Source organism: Sus scrofa, chromosome 3 (assembly GCF_054392235.1).
Source record: "Sus scrofa isolate SSC_HxYL_T2T_F1_AM1 chromosome 3, Sscrofa_HxYL_maternal_Yorkshire_Landrace_v2.0, whole genome shotgun sequence".
NCBI classification, from domain to species: Eukaryota; Metazoa; Chordata; class Mammalia; order Artiodactyla; family Suidae; genus Sus; species Sus scrofa.
Genome location: NC_139385.1, coordinates 23744504 through 23761099, shown reverse-complemented (window position 1 = coordinate 23761099; position 16596 = coordinate 23744504). Strand labels below are relative to the sequence as shown.

At 37.8% G+C, this 16596-nt stretch overlaps 1 long non-coding RNA gene and 1 pseudogene across 1 annotated transcript in view; one reads left to right on the top strand and one right to left on the bottom strand.

Annotated features, from left to right (window-relative positions):
* The window catches only part of LOC146404475 (uncharacterized), a 37063-nt gene extending 21437 nt beyond the window's left edge, over positions 1-15626 (top strand). Inside the window, exons 3-4 of the long non-coding RNA XR_014840472.1 lie at positions 11582-11766; positions 12351-15626. This is a non-coding gene — a long non-coding RNA (uncharacterized LOC146404475). The remainder of the gene's footprint in view (positions 1-11581; positions 11767-12350) is intronic.
* Positions 10807-12054, bottom strand: LOC110258671 (protein-tyrosine sulfotransferase 2 pseudogene; annotated as a pseudogene).
* Positions 15627-16596: the final 970 nt, after the last annotated feature.

The window sequence follows — 16596 nt, the reverse complement described above, 5'->3', positions numbered from 1 at the left end:
ATGTTAATTGTGTATCCTGATACTTTGCTGAATTAGTTTATCAGTTTGAGTAGGACTCAGTGTGGAGTATTTATCAGTTTTCTATGTATGGTATCATATCATCTGCATATATTGACAGTTTTACGTCTTCTTTTCTAATTTGGGTACCTTTTATTTCTTTCATTTGTCTGATTGCTGTGGCTAGGATTTCTAATACTATGTTGAATAAAAGTAGTGAGAGTGGGCATCCTTGTCTTGTTCCAGATTTTAGCAAGAAGGCTTTCAGCTTTTCTCCATTGAGTATTATATTGGCTGTGGGTTTGTCATTGATAGCTTTTATTTTAGTGAAATATGTTCCCTCTATACTAGTTTGTTAGGTTTATCATGAATGTAAGTTGAATTTTGTCAAATGCTTTTTCTGCAACTGTTGAGATGATCATGTGTTTTTTAAAGTTTCTTTTGTTAATATGGTATTACATTGATTTCTGTGTGTTGACCCATCCTTGTAACCTTGGGATGAATCCCATTTGGTCGTGGTGTATTATCTTTTTTTTTTTTTAATGTGTTTTTGGATTCAGTTGGCTTAAATTTTGTTAAGAATTTTTGTGTTAATATTCATCAAAGCTTTTGGCCTATAATTTTCTTTTTTGGTAGAAGCTTTGTCTGGTTTTTGCTATTAGGGTGATGGTGGATTCATAGAATGTCTTTTGGAGTGTTCCTCTTTCTTCAGACTTTTAGAAAATTTTAAGAAGAATGGGTATAGATTTTTCTTTGTATGTTTGGTAGAGTTCACCTGTGAAGCTGTCTCGTCCTGGACCATTGTTTGTAGGAAGTGTTTTTTTATTACATATTCAGTTTTATTGAATATAAATATTAGCTCTTCATTTTATTGATTTTTTCTGTTGATTTTTTAACCTCTATTTTATTGATTTCCTCTCTGATCTTTATGATTTCCTTCCTTCTAATGATTTTAGGCTTGTTTTGTTCTTTTTTTTTCTCTAATTCTTTCAGGTGGTAGTTTAGATTGTTTATTCAAGATTGTCCTTGTTTTTTGAGGAAGGCCTGTGTCACTATGAACTTCCCTCTAAGAACTGCTTTTGCAGCATCCCATACATTTTTGTATGATTATGATTTCATTTTCATTTGTCTCAAGGTATTTTTAAATTTCCTTTTTGATTTCCTCCTTGACCCATTGGCCTTTTAGTAGCATGTTGTTCAGTCTCCATGTAGTCAGTTTTTTCCATTTATTTTCCTGTGGTTGATTTCTAGTTTCATGCCATTGTGGTCAGAGAAAATGTTTGAAATAATTTCTGTACTCTTAAGTTTGTTGAGTTTGGTTTGTGTTCAATCCTAGAGAATGTTCCATGTGTATTTGAAAAGAATATATATATATTCTGATTTTTTTTTTGGATGTAATATCCCGAAAACATTGATTAAGTCTAACTGTTCTGTTGTGTCATTTAGGATCTCTGTTGCCTTATTGATTTTCTGTCTAGAGGATCTGTTCATTGATGTGAGTGGAGTGTTAAAGTATCCTATTATTTTGTTCCCATCAAATTCTCTTTTATATCTATGAATATATTAGTTGTTTGTATTTGGGTGCTCACATATTAGGGACATATATATTCACAAATGTAATATCCTCATCTTGAATTGATCCTTTTATCATTAATAGTGTCATTCTTTCTTTACGGCCTTTGTTTTAGCCTACTTGGCCTTATATGAGTACTGTGACTCCTGCTTTTGTATCATTTACATTCTCATGAAATGTCTTTTTCTATCCCCTTACTTTCAATTTATGCCTCTTTTGCCTTAAGGTGGGTCTCTAATGCCACACTTTGTCTTTTGTTTGGAGCATTCAGTCCACTGACATTTAAGGTAATTATTATTTTTTTGGGGGGGGTTCTCGCTTGTAAACTTTATTGTAACTCTTCCACCCTTTTCAGGCACAGACAACAAAGTATACAGGAACAACAAAATATGTAATTAGCCCCCCTCCCCGCAATAAAGCAATTCACAGATACAGGATACATTCGCTTCACAATAAACCTAAGAACACTTTTAACAATTGTCCACAGCGGCGCATGCTAACTAAAGTAACCTCTTTTGAGAAACACTTAAGACAAAATTGTCAAACCAAAGCAGAGGGTTGGGGGTGAGGGGGTGGAGACAGAAGCCAGAAAAAAGCCAGCGAACTAGGGAGGGCAGCAGGGAGAGGGGGTGAGAGGGGGAAATGAGAACGAGGTGTGAGAGAGAGGGAGAGACAGAAAGAGAGAGAGGGAGACAGAAAGAATTACGGTGTGAATAGGCAATTTCATGTTGTTGGGAGAACTTAGCAGAAATCGTACCTCTGTCATTACAAAGAAGGACGTTCAAAGGAAAAAAAAGACCATTGCACAAGGAGACTTTTTACATGGGGCGGGGGCGGTGCCTCAGCCAGGCCACAGCCACTCACCCTCGCAGGGTGAGGGAGTCCTTGCTTAAAATCCTTTTTTCTCTCCACCCCCCTGCCCCCTGACCCCCAAGAGAAGGGAAGGAGATCCAAGGTAGCTCACACACAAGCTATTTCAAGATAGTACAACTAGCGGGAACTGGCATGGCGGGGGCGCTGCGGTGGGAGGCCAGGCACCTGCCCCCGCTCTCTTGGGTGGGGGCAGGCGACAGCAGCGCAGCCTGGGGACCCGCGGATGCAGGGCGGCCCTGGCCCTGGCAGTCTCAGCTGGAGCCTACTTCTTGTCGCCGTTCTGCGCATCACCCTCATCTGCCGCCTCTGGGGCCTATTCCAGTTTGTTTCTCCAGCTCCTCCTGCTCGCATTTGCTGCTGGGGAACTTGTCTTTGTTCTCTTTTTTTCCACTTCATCCTCCGGTTCTGGAACCAGATTTTGATCTGTCTCTCTGTTAGTCCCAGCGCATGTGGTACCTCGATCCACCGCTTACGAGTCAGATAGGGATTACATTGAAACTCCTTTTCCAGCTCCAGGGTCTGGTAGTGGCTGCAGGTCTGTAGGCCCCGCCTGTGTCTGGCGGCTGCTGGGAATCAAGGTAATTATTGATAAATATATATTTATTTATATTTATATTTATTGCCATTTAAACTTTGTTTTCCAATTGATTCTATGTTTCTCCTTTTTCCTTTCTTTCTTTTTTGGTGAATGTATTGCTTGGTTTTTTATTTCTGGTTGCCCTATTTTTCAATATGTTAACCCCTTCCTATAACTCCTTGCTTTAGCTTGATAGTCATATAGGCTCAAACAGATTCTAAACAAAAAATGGTCTAGATTTAGTTGCTCCTCTTCCCTACATTTTATGATTTTGATGTCCTTTTTTACATCTTCATGTTTATTCTTTTCCTGTTCCTTGTGTTTATCATTGTTTTCACAAATAGTTTTTTTTTTTAATCTGTATTCTGGCTTAATTAAGTGATTACTTTCCAATTATATACCTCCATCCTGTATCTTCTTACTTCTTTTCTATTTAGAGGAGACCTTTCAGTATTTTTTTTAGAATGGATTTTTAGTATTGCTGTATTCTTTTAGTTTTCATTTGTTTGAGAAATTCTTTATTTCTCCTTGTATTTTAAATAATAATTTTGCTAGGTAGAGTATACTAGGCTGCAAATTTTCCATTTTAGAAATTTGAATATATCTTGCCACTCTCTTCCGGCCTGTAGCATTCTGTAGAGAATACACCTGATAGCCTTATGGAGGTTCCCTTATAATTAACTCTTTGTTTTCCACTTGCTGCTTTTAGAATCCTTTCCTTATCTTTAACTTTTGTCATTTTATTGTAATATGTCTTGGTGTAGGTCTCTTTGGGGCCCTCTGTGCTTCCCATATCTGTATATCAGTTTCCTTTAGATTTGTAAACTTTTCAGCCATAATTTTTTAAATATATTTGCAATTCCCCCCTTTTTTTTCTTCTCCTTCTGGAATCCCTATTATGTGTAGATTGGCCTGCTTTATATATTGCTTTCATGTTTTTTTCCCTTTGAGTTTTCTGTCTGCTGTTCTGATTGGGTGGTTTCCATTTTTCTATCTTTCAAGTCACTTACTCATTCCTCTGCATTATTTATTCTGCTGTTCAATGCCTTTAACTCAGCTTTTCTCTCTACAAATATATTTTCTAATTTTTCTTGGCTCCTCTTTTTAGTTTTTATACTTTTCCTTTCGACAGTAATCTGTGTTACTATTGATATCTGTTCTTAATTCATTCAGTATGTTCATTATCTCCTTTTTGAACTCACTGTCTGTTAGACTGCAGAGGTCTGTTTCATTGTTTGTTCCTTCAGTGGAATTCTCCTTTCTTTTAACTGGAAATGGTTCCTGTACATCTTTATTTTGATTTTTTTTAATTCCATGTGTTTAGGGAAAACAGTTATCTACTGTAGTCTTGGATGGCTATTTATATGTTCAAACATCTGTGGGTAGCTTGTGAAGTCTTACTTTTTTTTTTTTGGCATGAGGGCTGATTTTTGTTTGGATGCTTGATGTCTCTTTCCTCAGTGTGTGTAGGCTGTCACCCCTTGATAGGGCGTTTGCAGGTGTATGGTTTGCATGTGCTTCCAGAGGGGTGGGACAATGGGTATCCCCTGTAAGCAATACTTTGTTGCTGGCGCCTTTGCCAGTGGTGAGGACCCATGGAGAGGTGGGTGCAATAGGCTGCTCATAATTGCAGGTCTCTTGGTAGTAGCAGTGACCCTGAGGAAGGTGGGGATAGCACCCAGAGCCTTTGGCAAAGTCAGGGCATGTGCCTTCCCAGGGGGGTGGTGGCAATGGGTGTCACTTGGTTGCAGAGTCTTTTGCATTGGTGACCCCTTAGGTAATTGGGGCCATAGGGACCTTGAGTGGTGGCAGGCCATGCCCAACTCAAGAGTTTGAGATGGCTGTGGTGGTTTGCATCCATCCCTGTAGCCTGCACAAGAGGTGCCCTTCTGTTCAAGAGTCTGTGGATGTGCAGAGAAACATGTTCCTATGGTTGTCCCACTCCTCTTCCTCTTGTCCTCCCCAACAATAGTGCCTTGCTTCTCCTATGGGCCCGGTCCTGCTCCCTCACTTGTTCAGCTGGGGTGTTCTGCTAGTGCACCTCTCCCTAGCCTCTTAGGCTGTCTCCACACTGCCAACCTAGTCCTCTCCCTGGAACTGACCTTCATTTGCCTAAGTCTCGGCATCCAGCCCCGACCCAAGCGTCTCAGGCTGTGTTTCAGTAGGGTAGTGGTACAGATCCTTTGTGTATTTCTCTCTACTTCATTCTCCTCAGGCTTATGGCTGTGCTTTTCTCTGAGGCTTTGAGGTTCCCTTCTGTCCTGGCTGATCTCCCCATCAATTAGGTTGCCTTTCAGGTTATGGATTCTTTCCTTTTTCATAGGTCCCTCTCAGAAGCACTAGTTCCACCCTGACTCTGTTTTTTCTCTTCTCTCTCTATCTTTTTTTTTCCTTTTGTTCTACCCAGTTTGCAAAGGGTTCATTGCCTGCCTTTTTTGGAGGGGTGTGATCTTCTGCCAACATTTAGTGCATGTTCTGTATGAATTGTTCTACATAAAGATATTTATTTATTTATTTATTGTTATTATATTTTTTTGTTGCTTTGTCTTTTCTAGGGCCACACCCATGGCATATGGAGGTTCCCAGGCTAGGGATCCAATCAGAGCTGTAGCCACCAGCCTACACCAGAGCCACAGCAACATGGGATCCAAGCCATGTCTGTGACCTACACCACAGCTCATGGCAATGCCCGATCTGTAACCCACCGAGCAAGGCCAGAGATCGAACCTGCAACCTCCTGGTTCCTAGTCAGATTCGCCAACCACTGAGCCACAACGGGAACTCCCTGAGGATTTTTTTTTATGTGCTTGTGGGAAAAGGTGCTCTATCTTACTCCTCAGCATCTTGATCCTGCCTCTTAGACATTGTATTTTAAATCTATGTTTGTGTTTGAATTTGAAAATTTCATTGTTTTTTATTAATATCTACCATGTTATATAATTATGACCAGATTTTGTCTTTTAAGTTTGCTGTTATTGAAAAATTGAAAAATCGCTCATAATTAATTTGGCCAAATTAGATTAAATTTAGTAGATTTACTTTTATTACTTTAGAATAAATTTGTATTGGATTGTCTTACAAAACATCAAAAATACTGTTTGAGTAGAATTTCCATCTTTTTACAAAATCACTGCATAATCTTAATAATGGTAATAAAAACAGCCATTTATTATTAAGCATTCTTCTACCCAAATCCTACTTAAAGAAAGACAACATTTTTAATTTTTATAATAAAATTTTCCTCCATTTTCACCTTATACCATAATTCCCATCAAATGAAGAATGCAAATTAAAATTTTTGCTTTCTCAGTTGGGTTTTCAGAGAAAATTAGGCTACTGACTCTGAAAAAAAAATTCTCCCATATTGATAATCATAGAGTAACAAATATATTTTGAATTAGACCATTTACTAAACCATAATAATTCAAGCAAAGTGAAGAACTTATTTTTGTGTAACTCCTTTTTCTTCATGTTCTATAAGTGATCACACTGGCCACGAAGCTGGTGATGTTTTATGCTATTAAATTATAAATGTTCAACACTTATTTTTTCAATTTTAATTTTGTACAATGATGCTTTAGAAATAATAAATATTAATGAAATGTAGCATTTGAACATTTACTCTTAAAGATATTATTCTAAATATTATTACTCAAATATCTTAATATTAAATAATGGAAAATATCAATTTTATATAATGTGAATGACTGTCCTATTGACCTGTAGGACCACAAGATAGCAATCAAAGATGATATAAAAACTCTGCTTAGTAATTATCTCACTTGATTTCTTTTGCTATATCCATTTTGATTTAATATGCTATATAGATATGACAAATTTAAAATACCCTGAAATCCAAAGTTAATTCTTAGGCTTTTATTTTTTAACATTCCTGTTTGTGTGCTTTTTAATCAGATATGTAGACTGCAGATAAGAGAAAGTATGGTTAGGTGTTTAGTTATAATTAACTCTGATAAATGAGGTTCACTAGAAAAAAATAAGTAGCTTCTATAATTGTTAGGTACCAGTGTTAGTTGGTGTTCATGACTCTAGGCCATACACAAAGTGTCTTTATCAAAGTAATGAAAGAATCTCTTCTGTAATTGCTAATAATTGTCATATTTATTCAATCCTTAATATGTGCCAGCCCCTTTGCTATTCAGCTTACAGGTTGTATTTAATCATTACAAATCCATAAGTTAGGTTCCATGGTTATGTTCATTTTACAGACAAGGAACCTGAAGCACAGAGAGCCTGACTTATTTTCTTAAGTTTTACACTTGCAAGTGAATAACTCTTGATTGGAAATCAGTAAAACTGTTGCTAAAATCCTCCTCCTTAGTCACAGTCCCAGTCTGTAGTACACTGAAATAAAAGGAGGGTAAAGAAGGAAATAACTACTCAGAAATAAATCAATCAATGAAATTATGAGGATTGCATTAACTGTACATTTTTGAAGATGAATTAATCCAGTTTGAAAGTTTTGCTAAATATGAAATTATATAGAAGCAGTGTTCTGCATTTTTCCTATAATGTTCCATCTCTCAGTGTAGGAAAAAGTAAAGCACAATATAGTCTATGAACTACATATGTAAATAGTGTAAAATTCACACACACACACAAGAAAACAAGTATAAATGTTCACTGCATACTTGTAAAATGACTTTAGTATTTTCCGAGAAATACTAAACAAGAGAAGAGAATTATCAATTTTTATGTCTGAGAGAGGCATTTACTTCTTCCTTTAATTATAATAATTTCTCCGTATGTAAGTATTAAACTCTGCAATTTAATGGTTCATAGTAGAATTTTAATATTGCGTTGTAGATCATCATGTTTCTCAGTAGTACATCAAATTAGTAGCTAGCTATAAGCATTGGCTATGGTATCTCATTCAACATTATTGCTTTAAATTCTATCGAAAATTGAATGACTCCACAGTTATAACCTGAATCCAGAAATTTAACTAGAAGTTCATATGCATTGTATATAAATATCCTTTATCCACCCTTATGTTCTACCAGCTTCATGTAGTTTCATGAATCCTCTTTTGCTCCTGCTGGTGTGTGTTGATGAGATGCTACAGGTATTTTGAGTAGTTTATTTATTTCTTAATGGGGCTGAGCATGTCCACAATAAGGTATGTTGTTACTTAACCCTAGTCACTGGACTGGTAAGTAGGGAACATGTGAGCATACACTGGGTGAAGGCTTACTTTGTCCTACCAAAGGAAAGCCTTTGTATTGTCTTCAGGTAATGTGGCCCTTAATATGTAATTGTGTGTGTGGTCCACTTCTTCAGGCCCAGAGGGCTCCAAGTAATTGAAGGACTGAAGATTTTCAGAGGCATAAATCCAGAAATCCTCATTCCGTGTATGAAGGTCCTATTCCTTCCCAACCAATACCCTGACCCAGCTGTAGCAGACCTACCTCAATTGAGAGTTCAAGCTCTTGGAAATCTGCCACTCTTATAGGTTAGGAGCCTGGTATGCATATTTCTCTCTGCCCACAGCTGCAGTAGACAAGATCTTTAAATGCTACTAAGGAGGCCTTCTGGCTTTCACATTTAGCTCTTAGTTGCTGGGTAATCATGCACAGTTTTTTCTTATCTTTTTTTCATATGCATTATTTACATTCAGCAATAACCATGTAATGCCACTAGAGTAGTGGTTATAGGTACACAATCTCTCCCATGTTTTTTAAAAAACTGAACACATTGTACCTAATAGCACATTCCCCTCCACTGGAATTCCATCTTACTTTAACACAGCTAAAACCCTTACAGTTGCACTTCTTCCTTGTGTCAGGTACCGTCTGTGTTCTATCAGTGATGATGGGGTCCTCACTGCCAGTGAGTTGGCAGGTGAACCAAGTCCAAAATCCCATTTAGCATCAGATTTCTCATCCCTCTGCAGGATGCATTAGGCTTGGACAGAGAGAGAAGTTGGAGTAAGTTACAGTTCCAAACAAGGCCCAAGGACCCTGCCTGGCGCGCAGGAGCTGAGAAAGCCCATTAGAATGACCTATTTTCAGAACAGAAGCTGATATCCATAGTCTTACCTCCAACTGTCAGTAAGTATGGGCTTCCCAGGAGGAAGAAGTGACAGTTGATAAAATGCCTCTTTTCAGAGGAGGCATTTCCCAGTGAGAGCTGATGCTAGGGATACTCACAGGTCATGAGGAAATAAACTCTGTCTTGATGCTAGATGCAGTGGTGTGTCAAATAATCCACTTCAGAGAGAGTTAAGGGAAGTGTCTTAGAGCTTACCTCCAGTGCTCTTGTATGCAGAAGTAAGAGAAAATATTCTGTGTTCAATGTCAGCACCTTAGTTTCAGAGATAACGAAGCAGTGCCTAATTGTATATGTACTCCAGCAAGTTAGGTATGGTTCAAGATCTCAACAGAGGGACTTGGAGTGAAGATGTAGATTTTAGATTTATAAATGAAATAGTTGTCATTGTGGTTATTCTCAGTGAGGAATAATCTACAGACTAACAATAGTATTGTGGTGAATACTAATATTTAATCACAGAGAAAGAAGGGCATGGAAACCCAAGTGTGAGGTCGCAAGACAGAGAAGAAAAACCAGGATTCCCATTCCTGGGTTTACTCAAATTCCAGACGTTAGATGTTGAAATAAAAGTTATAATTCATTTTACTCAGTAGAAATGTAATGAAATTTTATGTGTTGAAATTAGAATAAATGAATTATAAAAAGATATATATGTTAATTATGTTAATTAACTTGAATCAAAAGTTCTTAAGTAGGGTATTTCAAAAAATCTTAAGCATTTTATTTTTTATAAATTTCTATAACTCTGACTCCTTCATCCATTGATTTATGAGAATAGTGCCTGTGTATTTTTAAAAGTTGGTACTTTTATTACATATATCTTTTAAGCCGAAAAAGAATTCCAAATGATCCAATATATAGATTGATAAATGAAGGTAGTTGAACAAAATAAATGTATCTAAAACCTTTTGTAGTTTTAAGGATTATAAGTTTTAGTTATAAGGATGCCTATGAATAAGATGTTCATTTCTATTAATGTATTTTCTTTTTGGTATCACAGTGATATGAAATAACTAAGCCAATAGGGACTAATAAAACCATTAAACCAGTAAACCTAAAAAGCAAATAGAAATACAATTACTTCTGTCATAAACTCACATCACTCCCTAGATGATACTGTTAAATTCTGGCTTAAATACATTAACCTTATATGCACAATTTCTCATGATGACCTAAAAGGCAAGAAAACATGAACAGACACTTTCATTTATTTAACATCTTAAATTGAAATCCAGTGCACAGACTATACACATCATTAAAGTAGGAACGACAGTGGCTTTTGAGGTCGGGTATTGTTATTATTATTTTTTTGAATCCCTGTTTGGTTTATTTGAATTTTTTTTTTTCTCTGTGAAACTGAGTAGAGCTGAGAAGGAATCAAAGAAAACCTCATATATTAAATTCTTATATAGATATTTTGAATTCAAAAGTAAGGGTCAACAGGAGAGGAACAGGTGGCGGTCCCTGTCCCAGAAAACAAAGCCACTGAGGCAATCCTGCAAATTAAGGAGGATGGCAAATCCATCCCTTAAAAGAAAGTTGGGGGGGGGCGGAATATAAAATACCCAAGTTTCAAAAGCCAGACTACTTCCACACTCTTGGTTCTCTACTCCAGACTGTCCTAAGATAGAGTGTTTCAAGTTTTCAAGGTAAGTTTTTGAGGATTTGGTTTTTGCAAACATATGCAAATATGATCTTCATGGGCAGTCCTGTTTTGGCCATTAATAGAAAGCAATATGCTTGGATTAGAGGTCTGATTTCCACTCCAATGCAAAGTTTCTTCTTTCCTGGCAACAAAGCCATTTGTAGAGATCTGGAAATCATGCACTTCCTAGGTGGGAGGAGGTACCATTCTGGTTCACCTGAAAATATCCTTTCAGATTGGCTGGTGTTTTACAGTCCCCTTTCAAGACCTTGTGTGTGTTGTTGACAATGATGGGGTCAAGGTTGCTGTAGTTGGGTGGGTTTGCATAGGGGTCATAGCCTAGCCGAGCCAGCATGGGGGTGATCTGGGCCATGTCTCACATCATGTCCCCAGGGATGTGGCCAGTCTTCTTGATGAGAGCTTCCAGGTTCACAGGCTTGATGACCTGGACTGTGGATTGCTCAATCTTGAACAGGGAGACACCTCCGGGCTTGCCAATGAGGTCCTCATAGTGCAGGACAGCATCACTCCAGGTGATACCAAGGAAGTTGAGGATAAGCTTGAGGGAGCAATGGGGGTGCAGCACCAGCTGCTAGTAGTACACCGGCAGACACTTGTCCTTGCCCACCTCCACACACTGCACCTACTCACCTCAATGGCCTTGTTCCACTTGGTGGGGCAGTTGTGGTAGCTGCTGAGGTCAAAGCCAGCAATGGTGACCTTGCGGGTGATCATGGAGTGCACCAAGGCCCAGCCATCTCACACCATCAGCAGGGACTTAGAGTTGGGGAACAGGCGTGACAGGTAGACAGAGGACTTGAGGGTGAATGGGTCTTTGTTGCAGAGGATGCCGGCCGGCTGGCCATGCTTGGCGATCACCTCCAGGATGAAGGCCTGCATGGTGGCCTCCAGCGCTTGGTCCGTGATGCTGGCTTCATCCAGCCGCAGCTTCTCCCCACGGGACTTGGACCAGGCCTGACGCATGGCCTGGGGGATGATGCGGGTCTCCTCACCGCAGCGCACTTCCAGGTAGGCATCCAGCATCACGTGCATCATTGTACTGCAGCTCAGGGGCATGCCCCCCACGAAGATGTGCGGCATAGCCTTGCCACAATGGTATTCCACATAGTCCGTGCCCATCATCACCAGGTCCTCCTGCTCCGGCCGCATAGCCTGCCAGGGGCTCTGGGGGGCCCCCAGCACTGCCTGGCACTCCAGCACCTGCTGCCCTAGCTGGATGGCCAGCACCAGGGCCAGGGCAAGGCCGGCTGCCAGCAGTGCCCCCCACACCAACAGGCGCATGCTGGGCCTGGTGTGGAGGGCAGGCTTCAGTGACAGGTGGGCGGGAGGCCCGCTGGGCTCTCATCTCCCCTGAGCACTCTCATGCTGGGACTCTAGCCCTCGTGGCTGCTTGCCAAGATGGTCCACCAGCTGAGCCCTTGCGAGAAGCGTAGAGGGAGCCCCGCCGGCCCAGCAACTCCGGGCTTGTCAGCCACCTTGGCCGGGGGAGGAGGAGGTACCAGGTATTATTTTTATTTCATTTAGTGTTTTGTAGTAGACATTTATCACGTTCACACCTTCCCTTTCTTTTCTTTTCTTTTTTTTTTCTATAGCTTCACAGCAGCATATGGAAGATTGGACTAGGGAGTCTAATCAGAGCTGCAGCTGCCGGTCTCCACCACAGCAGAGGCAACACTGGACCCGAAGTCGCCTCTGCAAACTGTTTCATGGCTCGTGGCAATGCCAGATCCTTAATCCACTGAGCAAGGCCAGTGATCAAACCTGCATCCTCATGGACACTATGTCATGTTCTTAACCCACGGAGCCGCAATGGAATCCACACACCTTCCTTTTTTGTTAAACTTTGGTACTCAAGTTCATGTACAAGTTTGTGCTCTTATGCATTAGCCCCATCCCCACCCATATACAAAGTTAATTGCACCACAGGTGGTACATTACTGTAAACACTCAAGTCATTGACAATCAGATTCTTAAACTTTTGATAATTTAAACTAAAGATGGAATCTGCAGTTACATACACTTAAATTAAAAGGTCTGTTAAAGTTAGGTTTAGAGCAGTGCAAATAGTAAAGTGAGAGCAAGGCAAACACTTCAGAGAGAATGATGATAGAGGGAAATAAGATGACAGGCCCCGAAGCCCCTTGTTGCTTGAGAATGGTCTTGATTCCTGGTATTCTGATGTTCAGTTTAGTTCCTTTTGATCCTTACTCTTTTTTTTCCTTTTCTTGCTTGGATTTTATTTAAACAAATATTCATTTACATAAATACCCCCATTACTCAAAATGATTTCAGTGGTTTCTCTTCTTTGCAATAGGCATGCTGTATTTAGAGGGACTGCTAAAGTTCCTAAAAGCTAAAATATGAACAAGACGCCTCTTAAACATCTGTAGTACATTTTATATACAGAAGTTGAGAGTGGGAAGCAGGAAGTTCACTGAAGATTTTATTAGGAAACTATTTATAGCAGATGCCTAAGCAAAATGGGTAGTGACACTCATTACTGAAAGAGAGGAGAAAAGATCTTAATTTAATTAAATGTGTAAATTCTCCTTTACCATATAAAATTATATATTCATGGGTTACAGAGATTAGGACATGAACATATTTGGTGGAGGGTATTATTCTCTGTATGAGATCTTGTCCACCCCAGGGAGATAATATAGGATATAATATGTGCTAATACAGAAATTAAGCACATATATTTTGATGTAAAAGAAAGCTAGAGTTCAAGCGCAATTCTGCCACTATCTAGCTATGTGATCTTAGATACATGTTAAAATCATATATTTTAATTGCAACTGAAATGACTTTTCATTCATTTTTATACTATTGCAAGGTATGTATATAACATACACAATACATAGACATAACACAAATATATATCAACTTGGCCATAAAACTAATCATCACAAGAGTTTTTGTCAAAATACTCAAAAGATTTTTTTGCAGACATAGACAACATTATAACTTTTAAAAATGAAAATGAAGTATAGTTGATGTACAATGTTATGTTGGTTTCAGGTGCATAGCACAGTGATTCAGTTACACATACATATATGGCTATTCCTTTTTAGGTTCTTTTACCTTATGGGTCATTATAAAATATTGAATATAATTCCCTGTGCTAAAAATAGGTCCTTTTTGGTAATTTTTTAATAGAAAGTCTAAGGAACTAGATTAGCTAAGATAGTTTTGATAAAAATTATAGGTAACAAGTAGATTTATCTGTTTTTAAGACTTGCTATGTAGCTGCAGTAGCCAAAACTCTGATAATGTGAGAGGAATAGATGCATAAAGGAATCAAGTAGGAAATAGATCTTCAAAAATATGCCTGAGGAAAGACAGACATTTCAGTCTTTTCAAGAGGTGGTGGAACAGTTGAACATTTAAAGGTTTAAAAAAATTTAAATAAATGAACCTCAACATAAGCCTCATATCTTATACAATGATTAACTCCTCATAGATCATGGAATTATATGTAAAATGTCAAACTATAAAACATACTTAGGAAAAAATAAGAACATTATGGTTAGGCAAAGAGCTCTTACACTTGCCACAAAAGCCTGATTCATAAAAGGAAATGTTGATAAATTAAACTTCCTCAAAATAATTTTTTTTCCTCTGTGAAAGATCCTGTTAAGGGAATGAATAGACAAGATACAGATCAGGACAAAATATTGGAACATAACATATACATTGAAGAGCTAGTATTTAGAAGATGTAAAGCTTTCTCAAAAGTGAAAGTAAAAATTTAAACAGCATACAATTCAACTACCATATGGACAAAAACATGAAGCAGCATTTCATTGGAGACTCAGAGATGACAAGTATATGAAAAAATATTCAATATCATTACCCATTAGAGGAATGAAAATTAAAATCACAATCAGATGCCATTGCACACTTATCAGAATGGCTTAAAAAAGTGATACCACTAACTGTTGATGAATATCCGGTATCTTAATTACAGAATTAGAACAGGTTAGTGGCTATCAGGAACAAGGGAGGGAGTGCTGATAGGAAGGAAGTGGATGTGATTATGAAAAGGCAGCAGTGAGGGGCCCTAGTGGTGATGGCACAGTTCTCTCTCATTACTGTAAATGTAAAAGTCCTGATTGTAATATTATGCTACAATTTTGCAAGTAACAATTAGAGGAAACTGGATAGAAGATGCACAGGACTAGTTTCTGAATTATTTTTTCCCACTAAATATAAATTTACAGGTATGTTAAAAAACAAAGTTCGGTTTTTAAAAAATCACCTAAAATGAAATTAATTAGCATGTTTCTTAATAATCTCCTTGGGAGAAGTCTGGATATGTTGGACAATAGAGATGTTTTTCCTCTAAAAATAGACAAATGCTTAAATATACTAATTATTATATTAAACTCACTAAGTTTCAAAGATATATCTTATTAAAATAAACAGATGTTCCTAAATGACTTTCTCATTTTATCTATGATTTATACTTCTTTGAAATCTAATTAGTAAGTTTACCTTTCCTGTAGCATAATGCTCAGGGAAATGCAAACATTATTTTTTACATTCAATAGAAATTTGAGAAAATTATTAAAATATCTAAAGTTTCTTTTTTCTGTCTTAATTGTGATGTAATTGGCATATTTTGATTATACAGCATAATGATTCAATATTTGTGTATATTGAAATCATCACTACAACAGTATAGTTAACATTTGTTTTAACATCAGTTTCTAAATATGTATTTGATGCACTAGATTAGTAAATCTTTCAAAGCTGAATTGCTAGCCTACAGTGGATTTCCCCATGCCTGCATTCCATTGTTGCTTCTGAAAACTCCAAACATTTGGTTTCTGTGATAAAATTTTTGGCAGATTCATTCACTTTAACATGCTGGATGCCTCTTGCTTTAAAATAAGTATCTTAGTCATCAGAATGGTTTGTGTTCACTGCAGCTTTCAGGAAGATAAACAACATCTCTAGATTATATCATTAAATGCTTATTCAATATAACCAAACAAAAGATGTAACAAAGGTACAAACATCAGCATAAATATAACATTAAGAAAAATGAAAAAATACACTCAAGCAGATAACAACAGGAGACCATCCAACCAAAAAAAAAAAAAAAGAAAGAAAGGAAGAAAGGAGAACCATAGAATCAACTGGGACACGAGGTTCAAATGGCAATAAATAATCATCTATCAATTATCACCTTAAATGTCAATGGACTGAATGCCCCAATCAAAAGACGCAGAGTGGCTGAGTGGATAAAAAGGCAAAAACCTTCAATATGCTGCCTACAAGAAACTCACCTTAGGACAAAAGATACATATAGATTGAAAGTGAAAGGGTGGGGAAAAATATTTCACGCCAATAGACAAGACAGAAAAGCAGGAGTCGCAATACTCACATCAGACAAAATAGACTTTAAAACAAAAGACATAAAGAAAGACAAAGAAGGACACTATTTAATGATTAAGGGATCCATCCAAGGAGAGGATGTTACTATCATCAACATATATGCCGCAAATATAGGAGCACCCAGATACATACAACAAATATTAACAGACATAAAGGGAGATATTGATGAGAATACAATCATAGTAGGAGACCTTAATACCCCCCTCACATCAATGGACAGATCCTCTAGACAGAAAACCAATAAAGCAACAGAGATCCTAAAGGAAACAATAGAAAAGTTAGACTTAATTGATATCTTCAGGACACTACATCCAAAAAAATCAGAATACACATTCTTCTCAAATGCTCATGGAACATTCTCAAGAATCGACCACATATTGGGACACAAAGCGAATCTCAATAAATTTAGGAGCATAGAAATTATCTCAAGTATCT